This window comes from Paramisgurnus dabryanus, chromosome 2 (assembly GCF_030506205.2).
Source record: "Paramisgurnus dabryanus chromosome 2, PD_genome_1.1, whole genome shotgun sequence".
NCBI lineage: Eukaryota > Metazoa > Chordata > Actinopteri > Cypriniformes > Cobitidae > Paramisgurnus > Paramisgurnus dabryanus.
In genome coordinates, this window is record NC_133338.1 from 5388595 (window position 1) to 5413621 (window position 25027).

General features: G+C 38.4%; 1 protein-coding gene across 3 annotated transcripts in view; it reads right to left on the minus strand.

Annotated features, from left to right (window-relative positions):
* The window catches only part of syt7b (synaptotagmin VIIb), a 208950-nt gene that overhangs the window by 13671 nt on the left and 170252 nt on the right, over positions 1-25027 (minus strand). The gene's annotated exons all lie outside the window — the stretch shown is intronic.

Below are 25027 nucleotides of genomic sequence, written 5' to 3' on the forward strand. Positions count from 1 at the left end.
TACATCTAGGCACTTAGCAGATGCTTTTATCCAAAGTGACTTACAAAAGTGTGGAAAAACAATATACTGATTCATCTTAATTCATCCCACTCTGCACAAAAAAATTAAGTGATATATATTAAACAGTCTGACTTTCAACAGCACTGGAAAGCTAAAAATGGGTGACACAGTTGTAAAACAAGAACATTAGAGTGAAATAAATAATGCATGCAAAATGAAGGTCAGGGAGTGAAATCTATCATTACTTTCAAACTAAGAACAAGATAAACGAGAACAAAACCAAGAGAGGCTGCCGTAAAACAATATTTATTCGTTCAGAACAGCGAGGAAATGAAAACACAAAAAATTCTGAGACATAAAATACTTTCTTCACAAAATGAAAAGGAGTCACAGCACATGATTCCTTTTTTTGCAAACTATAAACCAAAAAGTCAATGGATAAATGGATGGATGTGTGAGAAACAGAGAGGGATGTCTAAAGCTGTGGCTTAGTGTTCCTGAAGCACATTGCGTTAGCAATGCTAACGTTTTGGGGTTAATTCACACATATACTGAATGGGGTCCCTCAGGGATCAGTGCTTGGTCCACTCATTTTCTCCATCTACACAACACCCTTAGGACCTATCATACAGGCACATGGCTTCTCCTAATAGTGCTATTCAAAAATACTTGGCATAGATATTGACCGCATTGTTATCTCTTCTATCCTTTATTTAAAAAACATAAACTCTCTCTTTCTCTCTCAACAGGTATTGTTTCGGAATAGTGAAAACTTGTATCCTAGTATAAGTAATTTTGTACTACTGCCTCCCTATGACAAATTGCTTTATCATTTCCTAATCTTTGGATTAAGCGTCTGCTAAATGCCTAAATGTAAATACCAATTAAAATGTAGATTCAATTTTGTGGTATGACCTGCTTCTAGTAAACGCTCTTATGCATCACATAAATTATGTTGCTCATTGTTAATGTCATTTAATAAAGTACCTAATGTTAACAAATGACACCACATTGTTTCAACCCTATACTGATACAGCACAAACATCAATCTGGGAGTAAATGTAAATGTATGACCCCAGTGCTATGAGACCTATGCTTAGTTACTATTGATGCTGCTGCCAGAGGGGGGAGATGAATACCAGCCTTTGACTTTTTATTCTCATGGGAAAGAAACCGAGAAGAAGCGAGCGCTGTTGGCACGGCAACGGCCGAAGTGATGCAAGCACACCTGTTGTGTGGAATGCTGGGAGATATGAGACGTCACCAGAAGACAGACATGGCATCTCAAGGGAAATGACAAACCAAGATGACAGAAACATGTTTTTTAACACCGTCCCAGAACGATCTTGAGTCATTTGTGCAGTATACGATGATCACAATAACACAATATCTGAGGTCTCCACCTTTGTGGATGGTTTAGATTGGGATGTGGAGTTTTAATGTAGCTAACTTTCGAGCCTGTGACCAAAATCACCCACTTCCATAGTATTAATATGATACTTACCTCTCTTTTGGTACAAAGATGTACTTTAAAAAAGTAAGTGTACTGCACCAGTGGGTTTGATTTTCTGACAGTGTATGGATTGGATGGACACTTTTCATTCCCATAAGGCCGTGGGAGCCGAGTTTATCTCACTTATCAGTAATGTTCCTGTAAGGCCGCTAAAGACATTGTTTATTCAGCCGTACTTTAGTGTCCCACTATGTGACATGTTTCCTCCCACCATATCAATTATGCAATATCCAAGGTTTCCCGTGGTTTTTTTTCTGGGGCATGAGCGAGCAACCTTACGGCAGTCAGGAATAGATGTGCCTTTTGTAAGCACCCATGCATGAGGCTTTCTCTATGTAAAATCCTTTCATTGGCACAAGGTCAGGAGGTCATCGCAGCTTTAATCGCATTAATATGTGCTGCAGGGTTCAACAGCATATGATTTTATTCATCCATCTGATTCGGTTTGTTATAACCTTCACAACCAATGTTTCAAAGCTTCTATAGAAATGCCAAGATTAATATTTTGGAAAAATGACTGCATTTGCATTTGTATTATTTCCAACTAAAGTGACAGGAGTTTGAATATCTTATCTTATGGCAATTACTGTACGTCACAAAAGCCAGTCTGGATGAAGATTGATATGTGACTCTCTCAGTGATAGGAGACAGGCAGCTGGGCGACTATTTATGACCTGGTAGGCCACAATTCAAGATCAAATTAGATTTGGGGCCAAAAACAGCTGGGAGAAACATTTATTATACACCCAAATAGAAATTTTATCACACCAAATAACATATTTGATAGATTAGGCTTATATATTTCAGTTTTGTTGCAGACTGGCACTAAAACACGGGTGTTATTAAACTCATTAGAAAAGAATAGTGGCCGCGAGCCCCAAATGAGTTTCTCTGAAATTCACATGGGTGCAATGGTACACAATAAGACTTTACGGGGAGAATTCTGACGTGATTTCACACCATTTTTATAGAAAATATTAGACGAGCAACAAACAGATGGGTATGGGAAAGAGTTAGATTAAAGTGGTGAATGAGCTGTGCCCTTACAAAAAGTAAAAGTATATCAAAGTATCCACACATTTGCTATAATATGCAGAAATGTGAATCATTTCTTTATTTTTATTTAATGTGTTTAATGTATTTTTCAACATGTTTCTTTTAGTTGAAGATGTACAACGTGGTTCTATTTTTGGGCGTGATTTTTATTTTGAAAGGCTGTAAGTTAAGAGCTTGGCACACCCAAAAAAGCATTTTACTTGGAAACTTACTGTAGGGGATGTGTGACACAAATTAAAACTTCACTGGGTTGTAATCAAAGGGGAACCATTTATGTGCCATATAGCACCTATGTAGAACCCTATTGTGCTAAATAGAACCATATGTATTAAGCACCATTTTTTTTAAGTTTACACTGTAAAAAGTGAAAGTCGGATCTACTTACAGGGTTCCAACTTCAAATTCAAGTACCTTTCAAGGACTTTCCAGGTCCAATACCCTTAAATTCAAGGACTAAATGTTGGGAAACATTTCAAGTGAGAGCAAGGTTACATGGTGTTACCTTTTAAGATACATTGTTACAGTTCCCTTTCGAGGGAACTCGCGCTTCATCACTGCAGTGACACTTTGAGGACGCTTCCAGGGGTAAGTGCGTCTGAATGTTTATATCAAATTTAATCAATGGTGAGGCTTAATGACAAAGACAGGATGATGTAAGAGTCAGGAAGTATATCGCTATCTACAGGGATGCAGGAAGTATGGCAAGGAAGACGCAGCGTCTCGTTCCCTGCTCAGGGAACAACAGTTACATACGTAACCCGAGACGTTTTTATTTGTCAAACACAAATATGCAAAAAAGCATTTTGGTATGAATCAACATTCGCATACAGAAGATATAAGCATTTAAAGCAAACAGTTTAGCACGTGTGCGAAAAAAGTCTAGAATTTTTATGATATTATCCTACACTACAATAATATGTTTGTTTTTTCAGAAAACTTCTCGCATAAAATAGATTCAAGCACTTTCAATGACCTGTATCTATATATGTATATTTTCAAAAACTTCCCAGGGCCTTGAATTCCCCCCCAGATTTACAAATTTTCAAGGATTTCAAGGACCCGTGGGAACCCTGTACTTAGAAAAGTTACTTCAATTGGTAACACCTAAAAAATGTAAGTTTCATCAATTTCGTCCCTTTTCGTCAATTTAAGTTTCGTCAATTTAATTTTCTCAATTTAACTCATTCCCCCGCCAGCCTTTTTTGAAAAGTGTCCTGCCAGCATTTTTTTGTGATTTTCACAAAAGTTTCACAAAATGCCTTCGACGAAAATTTTCTTCTAAAATATATAAACATACAATTATATCAAATGAAATAACAGACCATCTGCTTTCAAACAAAGAAACAAACAAACAAAACAGGGAAAAAACGCTTCATCCTAACTTATTATTTTCTTTGCTTATAAACTGTTAAATATTGGTATTTTTATGTAAAAATAATTTTTTTTTAGCAAAAAGCTGAAATAATAGCATTTTCGTGAAGGAATTTTGTTAGAGATCAGATTCAGAATGATTAACAAAACATACACGGAGTGTAAAATGAATCAATATTTTTTTTGTGCTGGGCAAAGATTAATCGCGATTAATCGCATACAAAATAAATGTGATTTTTTGCATAATATATGTGTGTGTACTGTGTGTAATTATTATGTATATTTAACCACACAAACATACATATCTTAATTTTAGATTTTTTTTATATATACATATAATTTTTATTTATATATAATTATTTTTCTATATATCATATAGAATATATACAAATATAAATAAATATTAATACACATGTAAATGTTTCTTAAATACATACATGAATGTGTGTGTATTTTTATATACATAATAATTACACACAGCACACACTCATATATTATGCAAAATAAATCACTTTTATTTTGTATGCGATTAATCACGATTAATCTTTGCCCAGCACAAATTTTTTTTCTAAGAGCACCATCTCGCGATGTTACAGATAACCATAAAAACTCATCAGGAACAGTTTTTTTTCCTGCAATTTTTTTCTCTTAATTGACGAGATAACTCAATGGTGGGGAAAGAGTTAAGTGAAAAATTTAAGTTAAAAAAACTTTTTAGAATTTATTTGAATTGGTAAACCTAAAAAGTTTTTTTTTAAAAAGGTTTTTAAATTAAGTGAATCAAGTTTTTTAATTAATCCAACATTCATTTTTTACAGCATATATGTGTTCTGTGGCTTGCCACCTCCTGATTGGTTGACTACAAAAAGGTCACCAGATCGGCTTGTTAAACTGCACACACCTAAATTCACCTGACAGTTACCAAAATTTTTAGACATGTTGAAAAATATTCAGGAGATCATACGGTGCTAATAAGGTGCTCAGCTCGCTTGCAATTTCTTTCAAGTTATGCAAGCTGCTAACTCCCAAGCACCCACGATTTCCTCACAATATATCCTGATTGATTGTAAAGTTCCCGAACAGCCTACCTGCACAAACAAAAACACATGTTTGGTATTAACCTGATTTGAGCTCTTAGTGTTTGCAAGATAAAGGTGCATTAAGATAAGGCTGATGTTGGATCAGATTCTGTAAACATCCAGACTAAAAGACATCTCAATCAGATCACAGTCGACTCTTTTAGAAAGTGAAAACTTTTCCTCTTGGTAACATAAAATCCTAGGTGACTCCTCCCACACAGACTTTCACTTTAAGTTTGTTACTTATAAAATTATATTTTGCTTGTTTTAATGAAATCTAAGGAATTGTTTACCCAAATATGGATATGCTTGAGCTTATTTAGCCAATGACATGTTGGTACTGTATTAATGTACACAAACAGATCAAAGTGCTAAATTTAAATATGGCGGCACGCCAATAACATCAAATCTCATTGGTTTCTGTGTGTCTTCTGAAAATGTGATAATGAAATGTTTGATTAGAGATTTGACATTAACAATCCAATGTCCAGTGTCACACTGAGATTTAAGTTGTTACTAATGTCAGATGTCAAAAGAGTCTTGGTTGTCATATAGGAGAAACCATAATGCAGGAATGCGTCCTAAAATTCTTACACTTGCGGGAATTATTTTGTTTGATTATTAATCAGCTGTCTGAAAACAAGTGGCGGCTCTTCCGAGGGGCGCAAATTCAAAATATGTGTTTATATACGTCAAATGTTTTATAAATGTCAAAATACGTGGGTGCTGCATATGCGTCAAAAGGTTTTTATTACAAGAAATACAAATTACTTGCAAGACACAACTTAACACTAAACTCTGATTACACATGAAAATAAGCGATTATTTGGCAAATGTGACCCATAAACCCTTCGAAGAGTCTGCATTAGGCACGGTTTTGACATTAGGTTCACATGACGCTCCAAACATATATTTTGACATGACGAGCCACACACCTAACAGGCTAAATACATGTTTTGACGAGTTTTGCATCGTGCGCTCTCGAAAAAAAAGTCACCGGCCGCTACTGCGGAAAACATGTCAAACTTTAAAACAATAAAAAGTTGCTTTTAATATATAGTCATGTAACACCTTCTCTCAGATGACTGTCTGTAAACAAACGTTTTATTAAAAAGTATCATGAGACATACAGAAAATGGTGATTAACTTTGTACTTGCCTATTAAAATGAAAATTCTTGTTTAAAAACACACTTGGCAAGTCTTTATCCAAAATAAATTCTTGCCAAGCACCAAATGCGAGTTACTCGCCAGCATAATGGTAGTTGCAACATAACACACGCTTTATTATAGTTGGGACCTTCAAGTTTCTTCTCGAGTCAAATGTCTGGGCACATCTACTTTCCTCAAACTTTGAAATAACACAACAGGGAATGTGGGAATTATACAGTGGCCAAAAACAAAGATTTCAAAATAAATCAAAACGATCTTGCATTCGAACTTCTTCAAAGTAACACCCTTCTGCCTAGACTACAGCCAAAAATAAAGGATACAACAAGATGCGCTGTTATTATGTTATACTATATGAATCGGGACATACGACTCTCAGTATAGGTGCTCTGGGGACAGAAGTCCCGCCGTCCATTTAAAAAACAATCATCTATCAATACAGACACTCATATTATGCCGTGCTTCACATGGATACAGTTCCAGATCAAGTCGATGTGGCCCTCAAGCCAAAAATATTCCCGCCTGTCTGACTTTTACACATGAAAAAAACTAAGAGCACTTAATGTAAATGTTTTGAACAAAAACGCAATATAAAGTTTAAAGTCCAAACCATGCAAATGGGTCATTCTAAAATTTGATGTTTTCCTAACATGCAATACTTCCACGTGCCCAGCAATTATTAATTCAAGGGAGTAATCTGAGCCGTGCACTGTAAGACTGCAATTACCATCATCATTACAGGCAATTCAACAACACGGAGCCCATATCATCTCTCTGAAACAAACCACAGAAAGAGTGGGTGATACAAACACTGCGTGGAGCATCATTAAAACCCAACACTCTTCGTGGCAGCCGAATCGTGTTTGCCAAATTGCGAGGACGGTGAAGAAGAGCCGAGGATGAGTAGGAGGAAATGTGCTGTTGGGATTAATTGAGGTTCCGGTATAAACATCGGAAACATTTGGGATTTGGAATAGTTCTTATCTGGAGATATTGGCCGAATCTCAAACAGTATACAGTACAGAAACGCTGCTTTGTCTTTTCAGTGGTTAAGAATCTGATTTGACAGATGTTGAAATTGGTCTTTTCAGACTGCTGCTCCCCAGTGGAAGATTTTATTGCTCAGAGGTTGATCTTTTAAGTACAGCTTATTTCACTGGAGACTAAAAATCGAAGAGGAATTTTGCTGTTATTACGTTACGCTTTAATAAATCTTTCCACTCGGTTTGCAGTTACTTGCCTGGGATTAGCAGTGGACCTTTGTTCACAAACCATGACAAAACGTCCACCAGTCTTTCAATTTTAATTGCACACGATTTCCATCCACATGTGGGACAACAACACCTGAGATGAAAGTGTCTAGTGGTGCGATAAAGTAGGAAAACTTTAGATTTTTAGTGGAGAGATTGTGAATTGCAACCAATGGCTTAAGCCAAAGGTATACTAGGGACGAGTATGCTAGCCATCCAAATGACGTAATTTTTGTCATCAGGAGGGTCCGGGGCCGTCCACGCGTGAAAATGTCTTGTTGATGCTAGAGGTCAGAGGAGAATGTGCCGACTGATTCAAGCCGATAGATGCTACTTTGACTGAAATAACCACTCGTTACAACCGAGGTATGCAGCAAAGCATTTGTGAAGCCACAACACGCACAACCTTGAGGCGGATGAGGCTACAACAGCAGAAGACCCCACCGGGTACCACTCATCTCCACTACAAATAGGAAAAAGAGGCTACAATTTGCACAAGCTCACCAAAATTGCACATTTGAAGACTGGAAAAATGTTGCCTGGTCTGATGAGTCTCGATTTCTGTTGAGACATTCAGATGGTAGAGTCAAAAATTGCCGTAAACAGAATGAGGACATGGATCCATCATGCCTTGTAACCACTGTGCAGGCTGGTGGTGGTGGTGTTATGGTGTGGGGGATGTTTTCTTGGCACACTTTAGGCCCCTTAGTGCCAGTTAGGCATCGTTTAAATGCCACGGCCTACCTGAGAATTGTTTCTGACCATGTCCATCCCTTTATGACCACCATGTACCCATCCTCTGACGGCTACTTCCAGCCGGATAATGCACCATGTCACAAAGCTCAAATTAATTCAAATTGGTTTCTTGAACATGACAATAAGTTCACTGTATTAAAATGCCCCCCAAAGTCACCAGATCTCAACAAAATAGAGCATCTTTGGGATGTGGTGGAACGGGAGCTTCGTGCCCTGGATGTGCATCCCACAAATCTTCATCAACTGCAAGATGCTATCCTATCAATATGGGCCAACATTGATAAAGAATGCTTTCAGCAGCTTGTTGAATCAATCACGTAGAATAAAGGCAGTTCTGAAGGTGAAAGGGGGTCAAACAAAGTATTAGTATGGTGTTCCTAATAATCCTTTAGGTGAGTGTAGACAAACACTTGTTTCAGTGTTATCACTGCTACATAAACATATATCAAAATCTCTGCCGGACCGGTTGACATATTTCTTTTTTGCACAGTACACCGTCCTACCACCTACCACTGAAAGGAGATAAGGTTTGTGGGATAGGAAAATGAGAATTTATGCAGAAACAGTAAAGCAGGGCTGTGACAGGAAGAAATTACATACATTTACAAAAGAGACGGGTGGAGAAAAGTAGTGAATTATGGTGAATGGGAAAGGGTAGAGTCTCATTTCATTTCTAGAGACGTGTCATTGTTCGAGTACAATGTAAGATTCTCTTCCTATAAATTCCCACAATACACCGCACAAACCAGCAATATCGGCACCTACCACAAATAAAACACACCTTTCTCAGTCTTGCGAGTCGAAGGAAATAGAGAATGAGAACTACAATGAAGATACACAATAAGCAAAAACCAGAATGACATCACTTCTATTGTATATCAGCTGTTAATAAATAGTGACTTTCGGTTGTCAGTCTCTTAATATTCAAAACCTGTGCTTGTGCACGTATTGTAAAGTAAGATGTTACACATGGACAGAAACAGTGATGGAGAACGGACGGCGTGCATTGCGAGTGATGTGCATGACAATGTGAAGGCGTGTTGATACACACATGCACGAGAGAGGATGTAAACTGTCAACATGTGGAGATGCTGAAGACGGCCACTGCATGATGGATGATGTTCCCATGAATAACTAACAGACTGTGTAGGGCAGAATCTCATACATGTGTGAGTCAACTACACATCACCATTGGATTTGTGGAAAGATATCCGATAATAAGTAATGTCATTGTTATGATCCACAGATTTATCAGTGTTGTCTTTAACCCTGCGTCAAAAATCGCATACTGTGACATTAATCTAATTCAGTACCTACCGATCGTTAAAACAGTACTATATAGTATAAATAAGGACCGTATGATTCAACCATGTTGATACATCACGTGACACACATCGCTAATAAACACTGGACACAATTATTGGCACCCCTAAACATTTTTATGGGTAAAATATTTGTAAAGTACATTCCCATTATTATAAACATTTTCTTAGCACACCAAGGTAACTAGAAACATGATGTTGTCCAGTCATGACTTTCTATTTCACAGGGGAATACATATTAAGTAACAAATCCCCTTAAAGGGATAGTTCACCTAAAAATGAAAATTAGGTAATTAGTGACTTGGCCTCATGTCGTTCCAAACTCGTAAGACCTATGTTCATCCTCAGAAACACATTTAGTCCGAGAGCTTGTTGACCCTTCATTGAAAATCTACGCACGGTATACTGTCCATGTCCAGAAAGGTAATAAAAACATCATCAAAGTAGTCCATGTGATGGGTCAGATGGAATGATTTGAAGCACTGAAAATACATTTTGGTCCAAAAATAACAAAAATTACGACTTTATTCAACATTGTCTTCTCTTTCAGTTCTGTTGTGAAGCGCATGCGCGAGACTAAAGTCACGTGACTGCAGTGACACGGATGATGTACGATACAGCTGACGTGTTATCTGGTGCGCCCAGGCTGTTTTGTTTTTTGTGCGCCCGGGCTTCGTTTACAGTCTGAGGGTGACACATGCTGTAAGTTTGAAAAAAAAAACCTTTGCGAACATGTCTGAAGATAACACGTCATCTGCGTCACTGCAATCACGCGACTCCAGTCTCGCGCATGTGCTTCACAACAGAACCGGAAGAGAAGACAATGCTGAATAAAGTCGTAATGTTTGTTATTTTTGGACCAAAATGTATTTTCGATGCTTCAACACATTCTAACTGACCCACTGATGTCACATGGACTACTTTGATGATGTTTTTATTACCTTTCTGGACTTGGACAGTATACCGTACGTAGATTTTTAATGAAGGATCAGCAAGCTCTCGGACTAAATATAAAACATCTTAAACTGTGTTTCCGGAGGTCTTACAAATTTGGAACGACATGAGGGTGAGTCATTAATGACATTAATTTCATTTTTGGGTGAACTATCCCTTTAATCATTCATCATAATGGGTAAAACCAAGGCTATGATTCTGATGTTCATGAAAAAATTGTTAAGCTACACAAAATAGAAAGTGGCTGTAAGGAAATAGTTAAACCATAAACCACATTCACACAGCACTTTGGTCCCAGAAAATACCCGTAAAATTCGCAGACAGGCTTCTTTGTTAAAGCAAACGTGTCCTGTAAATTTTCTGGGATGTTTCCCAGAAAGAGGACCTAGTAACATTTCCATATTATTCCGGGAAAGCCCTCTACGTCTTGTGAACAAGACACAGAAACAATGCCGTAAGGGGCGTGTCGTCACAACAGTGAAGTTATGGTACGGCTGTTTTAAAATGAGAGCTTTATGTGCAGATTAACATTCACAACGAGAAATGTCTGCAAACTAGCCTGACGTTGTCATACTCAATTCTAGTCAGAATTGGGCTATGATTATGAGGCGGAAAAATGCCTCTGCACTTAATTGGATAGACCTATGACCAATCAGAGCAACGGAGTGTGTGACGTATGTTGAAATGACGTCTTTTGCAGCCTGACCCAACTGCTAGTTATTTTGCTACAATGATACTAACATTGTGATTATACTATGTCTGATTTAGCGAACGATAAACACCTTCTATGTTTACAACATTTCATTTATATCACAACATTAAGTATTTACTAAGTCATACAGTAAGACTATCTCTTACCATTTGTCCACTAGGTGAACTTCATCCACGACGATACCCATTACGTTAGCTTGAAAAATATCGGAGCCTAGCATGTCCCTCCACTTATTCAGCAGCCACCATTCCGGGGTTCCGAAAAGAAGCTGGCAACGACCGCTAATTATATTCATCTCGTCGTGCACGCCGATTTGCATCGCCGTGATGCCCATTGCAGTTGCTTCTTTAACTTTGTCCTCCATAAGTGCGCCCAACTTTTGCCAAATCCCGTAGAAAGGACGGTAAAAAAATCTTTCCGAACAACAAATGCCTTGATCGCGTTTCTCTGTTCCTCTTTTTAAATCAATGCTCTGTCGATATCTTCTAGAACAGACTCAATGTCAGAATCCACACATCTGAATTCTACAGCGGCAGCCATTTCGTTGTAAATAGATTCAACACACGCGCTCTTTGGTGACGTGGTTGGTTACGTTACTGTTGATCATCTGTCCATAATCGTATAAAGCCGGCCCTGACAATTTGATTGGTCGACCAGCTTTGAGACTCGCATAGTAGATCCTCAACGGAAAAACCCCAGACCGATCTTCCCGTCCTCAAAATGTGGTGGGCGGGGCTAAGATCGGCTGGCACCCAGGCTATCTGCAAACTGGACTGAAGCAGATATCAGGGAGCTTGTCACTATGATTCAGCAGCATAAAAGAAAAGCGCGTCACGCATTCATATAAGCTTATAATAAACAAAAATGCCTGCGCGTCATTGCAACAAGATATATCGTTCAGCTCTTTAAAATGGGGTTTTAAATGGTAAATGAATAAACGGACTGCATTTATATAGCCCTTTCATAGACCAATGGCCATCCAAAGCGCTTTACAATTTGCCTCACATTGACCCATTCACTCACACATTCATACAACGACTGCAGTGTCTTGGGGATTGAACCACCAACCTTCCAATTTGTAGACAACCTACATGAACCACTGAGCCACTGCCGTCCCCTTTATGCATATTAACAATCACGATGAGAAATGTCTGCAAACTGGAATGAAGGAGAGACCAGACCGTCACGTGCTCCTTTATAGTCTTATCATAAATAAAAATGCATGCAAGTGGTTTCTGGAGAGAGAAATAATGGATAATAAGCTAACTTCAGACACTGCAGAGAAAAAAACTAACAAGTGCCAGACTTTAAACACTTCACATGTCTTTACGGGATCTTTACCGTATCTGTGTGAATGCACGCACAGATTCCGGAAAATCATTAGCAGTGGGAATGAACCAAAAATCAAACGATCCTGGAGAAATCCCAGATGCATTTTCTGTGTATTTTCTATGTTGCAAATCTGGATATACCTCCGGGTCTTTATAGTTGTGAACCTACAGTACTTTTATACCAGAGGTCCTGGACATCAATAGGTAAAAAAGACTTGTTCTGCTAGAAATCTTATAATGGGTCGTGGTTAAATCTTTCATCAAGACATTGGTTTAAAACAAACATCAAAATCAACAAAAAATAGGTCACCAAGCACAAAATCAAGGTTCTGCCAAGACTCAGAGCTTTTATCCTTGCAAATGGAGGTAGCAAAGAGGATTAAATGAACAGGGGCCAATAATTGTGACCAACGTGTATTAAAGGAAAAAATAAGATTTTTGTGAATTAAAGCACAAAAGAAGAAACATTGTAGATCAGGGACGTGCACAGACATTTTGAGGGGCAGGGGCTCAAGTGAAATAAAGGGCACCTTTCATAATTATGTATTTTTTCTTTTTTCTTAAACAAAGGGTATATATATATTAACACAATTCTGACTTCCTTTTTTAAAAAATTATTTAAAAAGTTAATTAATTTTATCTTCCTCAAACTCACGCAATTGTTTCATTTTCAAAAGATGTCTACAAAATAATCAGTTCACACAGACACCATGGTCTCCTTAGTAGTCTAGGTTTATAGAGCAGCAAAGGAAGCCATTACACAATGTGCATGTTTTGAAAACATTAAATTACACATTAATTACAAATTTGTTAAAAATTTGGTTACACATGTCAGAAACAACAAATATAGATTAGGCCTATTTTATTTGTATTTTATATTTTACTTTTTTGTGATGTCAGTGAAAATTCAGACTGGGCAAGTAAAATACTGAACCATCAGATTTCTTCCCAATCTACTCCAGCACTCCAGTATAACACATGATACTTATTTAATAGCCATTACAAAATACGCAAACAAAAAAGCTTACTACTGCAGTTAGCAATTATTTTATTGTTTGTGCTTTCTTATTTTATGAGCAGTCTGTTTAAACTACATACACTATACTGTTACAAGTTTGCAACTCTTCAGGTTAATATGGGATTGTCGTGGAAAACAATGTCCCTGAATCGTTATGTGTAACAACTTGTCCCATATTTTGTGCATGAAACTGTTAATATAAGAATGCTTTCTTCCTCACACACTTACCGGTAGACTGCCTGCATAATCATGCACATGATCGCGTCTCCTTCAGGCTGAGCTTTGGCGCTTGAAGCCCGAATGATGCAGCACGAGTGTAGACAAACCAATCATAAAGCAAAGTAAGTTAGAGAGGCGGGACTAAGGAAAGGTAAAGCCAATCATATTAGCGATGTGAATTTTGGAGGCGGGACTCATCTGTTAACCGTTTGTGTGCCACAAATAGCGCTGTTTTTCTTTATATAAGAGTTTAAATCTCATTTAAATGATTCCTGAATAAATTCATGTTAAATTAAATAAGCAACAAGTAAAAAACACAAGAAACAGACAGACATCAGTTGTTATATAAATAAAGATCATATTATTATAATTTTTTTTAAAGCACCCAAGAAAAAAAGGGCACTTTCTCTCCAGGAATAAAAAGGGCAGGTGCTCAAGCCCCCTTTGATGTCTATGTGTGCACGTGCCTGTTGTAGATTAATTTTCACAGCTTTCTTGGCTTATATTTACCAAAGGTGCCAATATTATTGTCCACAACTCATTTGAATAGAGCCACGTTGCTGCTATCAAACATTTTTCAATATAACAACTCCTCTCCTTCTTCTGTGTTAGATAACTCCTCTCCTGGGGGCTCACGGGATAGTAAAGTGTCTATCGAGGGTCATCTGGGTACTTTTCGCCTACTGTTTTTCCAAATACTATAATACTACTCGCCTCGCCTGCAGCTTTTCGCATACTAAATAGTATTGAAGTAGGCGGTTTCAGACGCAGTGTTCCAGAAAAAGTGTGATATATATTTTTTAAAGGTTTATTGGTGCATACTGCAAAATTAGTTTTTTAGGCAATAGGCATGCTTTATTTACTTTAAGTTGGGCAAGGACAATTATAGCCATTTCCAATTTACCTAACCTGCAGTCACATGACTTTAGTTCTTCACACCAGAACCGCCGTGCATACACTTTCAATGAAGGGTCTTCAAGCTCTCGGACTAAATCTAAAACATTGTGTTTTCCGAAGATGGACGGAGGTTGTACGAGTTTGGAACGACACGAGGGGGAGTCATTAATGACATTATTTTTAGATAAACTATCCCTTTAAAATACAGACAGCATGCAGTACACATTAGTTTTTTATTCAAAAGAGCTCCAGGATTATTTTTTATGCAAATATTTAATCAGATCTCTGAGGGAGAAACCTTCAAGTCAAGATGATTTGCTTTTCTGTCTGGAGTTATACCTGAGGTATTTCTTCAGATTCATTAACATTCAAAAGTTCTTATGTGGGACCTACATTAAGATTTTTATATGCTTGACACTTTGAACTCATCCTCCATTTGTAATCTCTATCTCTCACTCTCTCTCCATCGATGGTTAATAAGTGATGCACAACATACTTTAAAAAAGTGGTTCAAAAAGGGACAAACCAGGGCCGGGTTTCCCAAAAGCATCGTAAGGCTAAGTAGATCGTAAAAACGATCGTACAAATCATCTTAAGGGCGATTTATAGTCGTGCGTAGGTGCTACGCCGTAGCTACGGCGTAGGCTATCCGTAGCCTGTGCGTAGCTCTGCGTAGCCTGACGCGCACCTCACAAAATTCCTAACAGCGCGTCGGACCTACGCGGACCGCAAGCTCTGTGATTGGTCCACCAGAACCCCTCCCGTCAGGTAAAAAAAACTGCGTCATAGGTATTTCCGGTTGAGACGGTGAAAACAAAGATGAGCCAAGTTGAGGAGTGATTTAACTAAAACTGCAACATAAGTCGCTGTTTATTTACTTCCATCATTGCTGGTCTTCTCAAATTATACACAACAAGTTGCTATTTTTTCTTCGTTTGTGGGTTAACTTGCTTAGCTTCTTCTTCTGTGACGACTTCTGCTGCTACTGTGGTTACACGCGTGATTACTGCCAACCAGCGGTTTCGCGTGTCTTTGCACGTCGACGCGGACGGCGACGCACACGTATAAATGAAAACCGACGCGGAACCTACGCCGTCGCTGCTACGCCGTAGGACCTACGCACGACTATAAATCGCCCTTTAGGATTACGGGCTGTTTCCCAAAAGCTTCGTAACTTAAGTTGCACTTCTTCTTTGTTTTTTTATATTAAATATATAATATAATATATTTAAAATTCAAATGAGAAATCAAATTTAAATGGCTAAACATACATTTATAAAGAAGGAAAACGTATTTGGTACAAGTTGGTAAAAGTTTTTTGTATTTTGGTAAAAGTTGGTTTAGCAAATTGATAAATGGTTCATACCGATTGCTGCTATAATTCATCTAAACATTGTTTTGAAGGGAAATGGTATCTAATTAAAGAAACCAAATAAATATTTACGGTAAAATGCAATAATCCATAATAATAAATAAACATAGATAATAAACAACAAATAATAATAATAATCTAAACTATAATTGTCACGACACGGTACACGGGGAAGACAGGAAAACCCAAACGCAGACTTAAATAAAGAATAATTTAATATACAAAACCAAAACACCCACGAGGGGGTAAAACATACAATGACAGACACAAGAACTAAACTGATTAACATAAACACTGGAAACACTAAACTACATAAACTTACATAAGACTAGGAACAGGAATAAACACTAGAACTTTGGCAAGGAACAGAGAATAATACCAACGCACGGAGGACAGGACAGAAGGACATTAAATAGGGATTTCTAAACAACAAACACCTGAAGCTAATCAAACATAAGGGAGCGGGAAACAATTCACGAACCCTGAGAGAAACGTGGACTGCGGAAGGGCATGTCACACAACTCTCTCAGGGCAGACACGTACTGTCACCACCTAATCTCTCAAACTCGGATAAGACAAGAAATGGAGAGACCAGGTCGTGACAGTACCCTCCCCCTAAGGGCGGATACTAGACGCCCTCAGGAGGAGACACTAAACACAGGACCTAAAATGAGACAAAAACCAAGAAAACAGAGAAACCAAAATTAATGGTAAAACAGATAACATGATAACAGGGTTGGGATGGGTTAACAAAAACAATATACATGGAAGCGGAGGGGGAGTAACGGTAAAGTTTGAGTAATGAGAGTCAGTTTGTGTCCTTACAGTTTTATGAGTCTTTTTGGTGGTGACTGTAACAGATGGAGAAGTCCGGGGGGAAGAACAAGAGTTCACAACAACGGAAGGGGACTGACGAGGGAACACCGGGGGCACAGGAAGTACAGGGGGCTCAGGAGTCACAGGAGGAACAGGGAGCACAGGGGGCACAGGAAGTACGAAGGACTCAGGAATCACAGAAGGAACAGGGAGAACAGGGAGCACAGGGGTCACAGGAAAAGCAGACTGACCCGAACAAAACGGTTCTGCTCCGCAGGAAAAGGCGGATTCCTCAAAGTCCATCGGACGCAGAGGTGACTTAAGACGCGCCGGCGACTCTGGACGCGCCGGCGACTCTGGACGCGCCGGCGACTCTGGACGCGCCGGCGACTCTGGACGCGCCGGCGACTCTGGACGCGCCGGCGACTCTGGACGCGCCGGCGACTCTGGACGCGCCGGCGACTCTGGACGCGCCGGCGACTCTGGAGATTTGGGGGAAGTAGCTGGTACAGGCGACGCGGGAGAGGTGTTCTTCCTCCTCGTCTTCTGTCTGGGACGAGGAGCGGAAAGCGCCGGAGGAGTGGGAGACAGCACGGCCGGACCACCCAACTCCGAAGATGAGCCACCCGACGCCGAGTCCCAGGAGGCATGTCTTTCACGTTTCCCCCTGAGACTGTCGGGTGGACAGGACACTGGTGGCAGAGACGAGAAAGGCCTGTCTAAAGCAAACACTCCCACTCGCCGACGCTCCGGGATGGTTGCCAGAGGGGCCGGAAAAGAGGTCCTTCCTCCCTGGAATGCCCCTCTGGCCGTGGCACCTCTCCACGCATTACTTCCCCCGCGTCGAACCAGTCTGGTCCCACTAAACGCCGCGTAGTCAAACTTGGGGTTGAGGTCCATAGTCTGCTGGGTTTAGTTTTGGCGTTGGTATTCTGTCACGACACGGTACACGGGGAAGACAGGAAAACCCAAACGCAGACTTAAATAAAGAATAATTTAATATACAAAACCAAAACACCCACGAGGGGGTAAAACATACAATGACAGACACAAGAACTAAACTGATTAACATAAACACTGGAAACACTAAACTACATAAACTTACATAAGACTAGGAACAGGAATAAACACTAGAACTTTGGCAAGGAACAGAGAATAATACCAACGCACGGAGGACAGGACAGAAGGACATTAAATAGGGATTTCTAAACAACAAACACCTGAAGCTAATCAAACATAAGGGAGCGGGAAACAATTCACGAACCCTGAGAGAAACGTGGACTGCGGAAGGGCATGTCACACAACTCTCTCAGGGCAGACACGTACTGTCACCACCTAATCTCTCAAACTCGGATAAGACAAGAAATGGAGAGACCAGGTCGTGACAATAATAGAAACGCAGAAGGCATTTTGCAGTGTGACGAGTCCTAACTAAATACGGAAAAGAATATTAAATAAATTATTAAAACATTGTAACTCTGTCTGACGCAGCCCCCGCTAGCTTAGCTTAGCACAAAGACTGGAAGTGAATGGCTCCAGCTAGCAAACTGCTCCCAATAAGTGACAAAATAACGCAAACATTTTCCTATTTATGTGTTGTGATTTGTATAGTCACATCGTGTACAAATAACAAGGTCAGATGAGACACAGCCATCTTTTAACAGTATACATACTGGGGAACTATATTCTCAGAAGGCGAAGCACTGCTACTGGGCGGAGTGATTTGCACAACTCTGACCGAACTCTCTGCTCCTCACCAGGAAGGCTCACTCCACCCAGTAGCAGTGCCTCACATAAATAGGAACATTTTCGAATTATTTTGTCACTTATTGGGAGCAGTTTGCTAGCTGGAGCCATTCACTTCCAGTCTTTGTGCTAAGCTAAGCTATAGCGGGGGCTGCAATATGTATGGACTTATCTAACTCTGGGGGATACTGTGTGACTAAGCTAAATTCCCAAAATGTGGGCGTGTTCCTTTAAAGTTGTCCAAATTAAGTCCGTAGCAACACATATTACTAATGATAAATACATTTTTGATCTATTTATGGTAAGAATAAATAACATTTATAATTACAATTTACAAAATATCTTTGTGGAACATGATCTCTTTAATACCCTAATGATTTTTTACATTAAAAAAAATCAATTTTCACCCATATAATGTAAATTTCGCTATTGCTACAAATATACCCCTACGACTTATGATAGAAAAGACACTGTGTGCATATATATGAGTGTTAAAGGGATAGTTCACCCAAAAATGAAAATTCTGTCATTATTTACTCACTTTCATGTTGTTACAAACCTGTATACATTTCTTTGTTTCGATGAACACAAAGGAAGATATTTTGAGAAATGTTTGGAACTAATTCATGAGCTCCATTCACTTCCATTGTTTTCTCTTTTCCTACAATAAAAGTGAATGAGGCTTATAATGGGTCACAGAACAAATAAATGTATACAGAGTGAGAAAACGATGACAGAATTTTCATTTTTGGGTGAACTATCCCTTTAAGTCCTTGTGGTCAAGCATTTGATGTACGAGGTGCAGAGCATAAGGCTGTTTTGAGATGTGGCCGAAACGCCGCCGACATCTCACCGTCTGCGTTTCTCATTTGATCGCACGCCGCTGTTAGTTAGCTGGACAGCTGCTGCCGCACGTCTCATTTTAAATTCAATTCATTTACCTCCACTCAAATTAAAAGGACGCACACATGCACTCGCTCACTTTCTACCTTAGATGGGATCTGTAAAGTAACAGGATTATCTAACTTCTGTTTATATAATTTAAAAATCCCAATAAGGAATTCATCACCTCATCTATAAAAAAAACATCTTTTGATTTTGCTTCATAACAAATTCAAAGTATTTAAATTTCCTGAATAATTCAAGGTCATACATTTTTCGAACAAAATCACTATTTATCTTTCTCAAGGGCACGCGGTGCCCACAAGGATCGTAGCAGCAACCTTACAGCCAATAGCCTTGGGCTGCAGTTTAATTTATAAGATCGAGCAAAGCAACACATAAATATAAATCCATTTAGACCAATAAAAAAAAAACAAGTAGAACAGATCTCGCAGAAATTTAGCATCTGCGGCATAACCTGAAGCCCTAAAGCATTGAGACAGCAGTATATCCCAGACAGATCCAGTCTAGTGCACTGCACTGTCGTCCCATATAAAATAGCTGACAGACACATATGCGACGCTTATCGCGGGGCTGTGATCCGTGTAGCCTAGCACACATTAACTCGTCTTCCTCTATGAACCCTGTCCTCCGGCACGCAGGAGAGTATTGAACAGTATTTATGTCCTCCTCAAGCCCAATGCTGTCACGCCTGGACGCTCTTTATTTCCATATCACTACCCGATCCTGCATTCAGTGCTGTCTGTACATGTGTGTATGTAAGAGGAACATTTGTGCACAAGTGTGTGTGACAGCGACTCGAGACGTCTGTCTCGCCATGATGCTGACATACAGCAGCAATTCGGCAACAATGAGGTGGACAGAGGTGAGGAAGGGCTGTTTGATATGTCACCATCATTAACCTTCAGAAAGACCGACTGCTGAGAAACACCTCGACATTTAATAGTATCCAAGCTAAACATATCACCATCTTTAAAGCGCTCTGATAAAAAGTAGCACATGGTGAAATTATTTTTATGATGAATAAATCTCAACAATTCTCTCAACAATGGCAGGATTTCCATTGCATGTTGTATATCATCAGTGAGCATTCAATCTGATTGCTTGTTGTCGAATGTGTTTGAGCATCCAGAAAAGACGGCCTATTTAACTAATGTGTAATTTAACGTCGGCCCATAATTATATTATAAGAACCCACAGTGATTAGTGTGGTCTATAGGCTATCAATGATAAAACCTAAAGCAGATGCCAAAAGTGGACATCAGGTGTGAACAGGCTAGTGTCTCTCTCGTCAATTTGTGATCCGATCAACCAAAACGTATCTTAAAGGATTAGTCAATTTTCTTAAAAAAAAAATCCAGATAATTTACTCACCACCATACCATCCAAAATGTTGATGTCTTTCTTTGTTCAGTCGAGAAGAAATTATGTTTTTTGAGGAAAACATTCCTGGATTTTTCTCATTTTAATGGACTTTAATGGACCCCAACACTTAACACTTAACTCAACACTTAACAGTTTTTTTCAACGGAGTTTCAAAGGACTCTAAATGATCCCAAACGAGGCATAAGGGTCTTATCTAGCAAAAAGATTGTCATTTTTGACAATAAAAATAAAAATATGCACTTTTAAACCACAACTTCTCGTCTATCTGCGGTCCTGAAAAATGCCAGCGCGACCACACGTAATTGCGTAATGCCGTGGAAAGGTCACGTGTTACATATATGAAACGCACATTTGCGGACCATTGTAAACAATAAAATGACACAAAGACATTAATTAGTATCATTCGACATACAACAACGTAGGAACGGTCCTCTTTCTCCACACTTGTAAACACTGGGGCGGAGTTTCGCGTTCGTCCTCTGTGACCTCTTGACGTCATGACGTATTGCGTGGGGTCACGCTGGCGCATCACATGACCGGACCTAGACGAGAAGTTGTGGTTTAAAAGTGCATCTATTTTATTTTTCTTGTCAAAAATGACAATCGTTTCGCTAGATAAGACCCTTATGCCTCGTTTGGGATCGTTTAGAGTCCTTTAAAACTCCGTTGAAAAAACTGTTACGTGTTGAGTTAAGTGTTAAATGTTGGGCTCTATTAAAGTCCATTAAAATGAGAAAAATCCTGAAATGTTTTCCTCAACAAACATAATTTCTTCTCGACTGAACAAAGAAAGACATCAACATTTTGGATGACGTGGTGGTGAGTAAATTATCTGGATTTTTTTTAAATAAAATTGACTAATCCTTTAATACCAGATATAAACCAGTGTGTCAGCACTGCAATGAATTCAGGACCATGGACAGCAGACAAAGAAAGGTTCAGGACCACAAAACCACAACATTTTCTGTTTTGATAATTGAATGACCAGCATCCTGATATAAAACAAGATATATATATATAATATAAATATCCTGATATTTCTACTAAAACAAGACAAAAATACTAAGTAAGAAAGTCATTTTTTTGCAGTGTACTTTGCTTTCTTAATACTGGAAATGCTTCATTTTATTATTAATATTTCATTCTATCGAGATCCCCAAATTTAAACAGTAAGAAATACAAAAAACTCTGTATATCGTCTATATAGACTTTACAATTCTTACATTATACCACAATACAGTCAAGGTCCTGGCGTTCCAGTTCATCAACAGTTATAAAGAACAAACTTCTCTTTTTCTTTTTTTCCAAGAGACACCAAGGCTAAACTGAACAGACAAGAACAGTCCCGCAAAGCAGACTGTTGATTAGTGCATAAAGTCTGGTGCATACATTTGCCAGGGGTCTGCAATTTCTGTCGTTAGAAAGCCGCAGTCTTGCAGAGTTTAACTTAAACCCTAATCAAACACACCTGAACGAGCTAATCAATGTCTGCAGGATTACTAAGGCTGTGTCTGAAATAACCCCCCATACACTCATTCACTATTCCCTACATTTGTTTATTACGTATAGTCAGCTTAAATGAGCGAATGAAAATGAGCGTGAACGCTGCAGGTACCATCTCATGCTCGAAAGTTCATTTGGTTCACAGTGATGGGTAGCGACTAGCCGTTAAGTGTACATTGGTTGTATCACTTGTTATTGTGGAGCATTATGAAATCGAATAAGTGCACTCGATAATATCCACTAAAATGTTTCTAATAACCTTGTATCGCAATGGCAGGCAGGGATGAATTATAGTATTTTGATTTTACTGAGGTTGGTTTTAATTTGAATTAACTCTGCAAAAAATGACTTTTAGTTAGTATTTTTGTCTTGTTCTCAGTGCAAATATCTTAAAATTCTTAAATCAAGATGTTTTTTTCTTGAAGAGCAAATGACCTAAGAAAATAAGTTTAGTTTTTAGACAAAATTTATCAAACTTAAGTGAATTTGTGGATAAAACATGCAAAAAAATCTGCCAATGGGCTAAGCTAAATTTTCTTAAATTTTTCTTGAATTAAGTGTTTGAGAAAAAAGTTCAAGATTTTTTTTGCTTACCCCATTGGCATATTTTTTTCCTTTTTTAATCCACAAATAGTATATTTACTTACAGTAAATGTAATTTTTTTTTGTCTTGAAAAAAAGACTTATTTTTTTAGTTTATGTTGCTCACCAAGAAAATGCATCTTGATTTAAAAATGTTTAGATATTTGCGCTTAACACAAGACAAAAATACTAACTAAGAAAGTCATTTTTTTTGCAATGTGGTTCTATTGGTTTTTAACTCTTTCACCGCCAGTGTTTTTAAAAAAGTTGCCAGCCACCGCCAGCGTTTTTCATGATTTTCACCAAAGTTTAATGCCTTCCAGAAAATGTTCTTCTTTAAATATATAAACATACAATATACTTAATGAAAGAACAGACCCTCTGCTTTCAAAAAAAAAAAAAAAAAAACGCTTCATCCTACCTTCAGTGGTTCTTTTGTAATCAGCTTTTGAATATGGGTAGGTTTCTGCAAAAACACCACATTTTGAGCAAAAAGCAGAGATAATTCCATTTTTGTGACGGACTTTTCATAGAGATCCCATTCAGAGCGATCTTTAAAACAGACACGGACATGCAGCTGCCTGCCATAGGGCAATACTTCCGTGTTTAAAAAGTTGCGGAAGGTGGTGGATAATAGCGGTATTGCGGAAAGACGGAAAATCTCGTCATTGGCGGGGAAGCGTTTTCTCTTAATTGACGAGATATCTCGTCAATGGCGGTGAAAGAGTTAATTTCGACGCGTCTCATAGGAGTCATACTATAGGAATCCTGATAGATTTAGTTTTGTTAACTTTATTAATCCTAAAGCGACAGTTAGCATAGGACAGGAGTCTTCAACTACTCTTCTCCGAGTGACAAATTAAAAAATTTAAATATGATGCGGGCCAAACTTTTACCACTCTTTTTACCTTTTATATATTTTTTATTTAATCTATTATATATTATTATTATTATATATGTTATAACTTATGTTGATTTTCTTCTTTTATATTTGTAAAACAATTGCCGTTTAACACTGCAAGAGCCAAATGTTCATAGTTGAACTATGAAAATTGTAGGGTATATAATCAACACATGTATTTTTGTATAGAACTGTAATGCACAGATCTTAAACTTTTTGGTTAATAACTGTTTAACTTTCATAACAACATATAGCCAGTCTTCTCCTATTGACTTAAATTGCACTTCATGTAAACCGCCTTTTCATTGTACATTACATTTGGACACGACTGTCAGAGTTCGCCCCCTAGTGGCAGTTGTAATAAAATTTCAGTTTAATCGTCAATCCGTGTCAACATGGGCGAGAAGCTCATTCCAGCGCAAGAGTCTTAAATTTACAAATATATTTATAATTAATATTTTTTATCAGTAATCAAACGTTTTTAAAGGATTCAAGTGTTACTGATAAATTAAACAAAAAAGATGAATAATTCACCTTGCACACAATGTTTTGATTGGAACACACTGAAATACATCACTTCCGATCGGCGTGTCACATGCGGTGTAGTCGCACAAGTTTTTTTTAATACATCCGAAGCTCAAATTGGATCTGAAAATTATTCGCCTGCTGATGGTTGGCACCCCACGCAGCCCCTTTCTGACCTCCTTCTGGTTTATCGACCATCATTTGTCATGTACAGTGGAAAGGTGGCTTTAAATTAAATTAAATTTTCGATAAACGCACACCTGACCAGTCAAATGTCCTACCAGAACAATTTATATGGAAACTGTGGTATAAGCAGAATAATTGACTCGGGTGCTTTGAATTATTTTAAAATAATGCACTCCGCTTCGTGTCGCATTTCCACCTTCGAATAATTCAACGGCCCATCATCAATCATTCCTTTCTTATATCATACGGTACCCATTGACCCATTGACTTCCAGGGTAGAAAAAAAAATACTATGGCCGTCAACTGCGTGCTGACCATCATTTATCAAAATATCTTCTTTTGTGTTTACCAGAATAAAGAAACGCATACAGGTTTAGATCAACATGAGAGTGCGTAAACACATTTTTCATTTTTTGGGTGAACTACCCCTTTAAAAAATTCCAGATTGCATGGACCCAAAG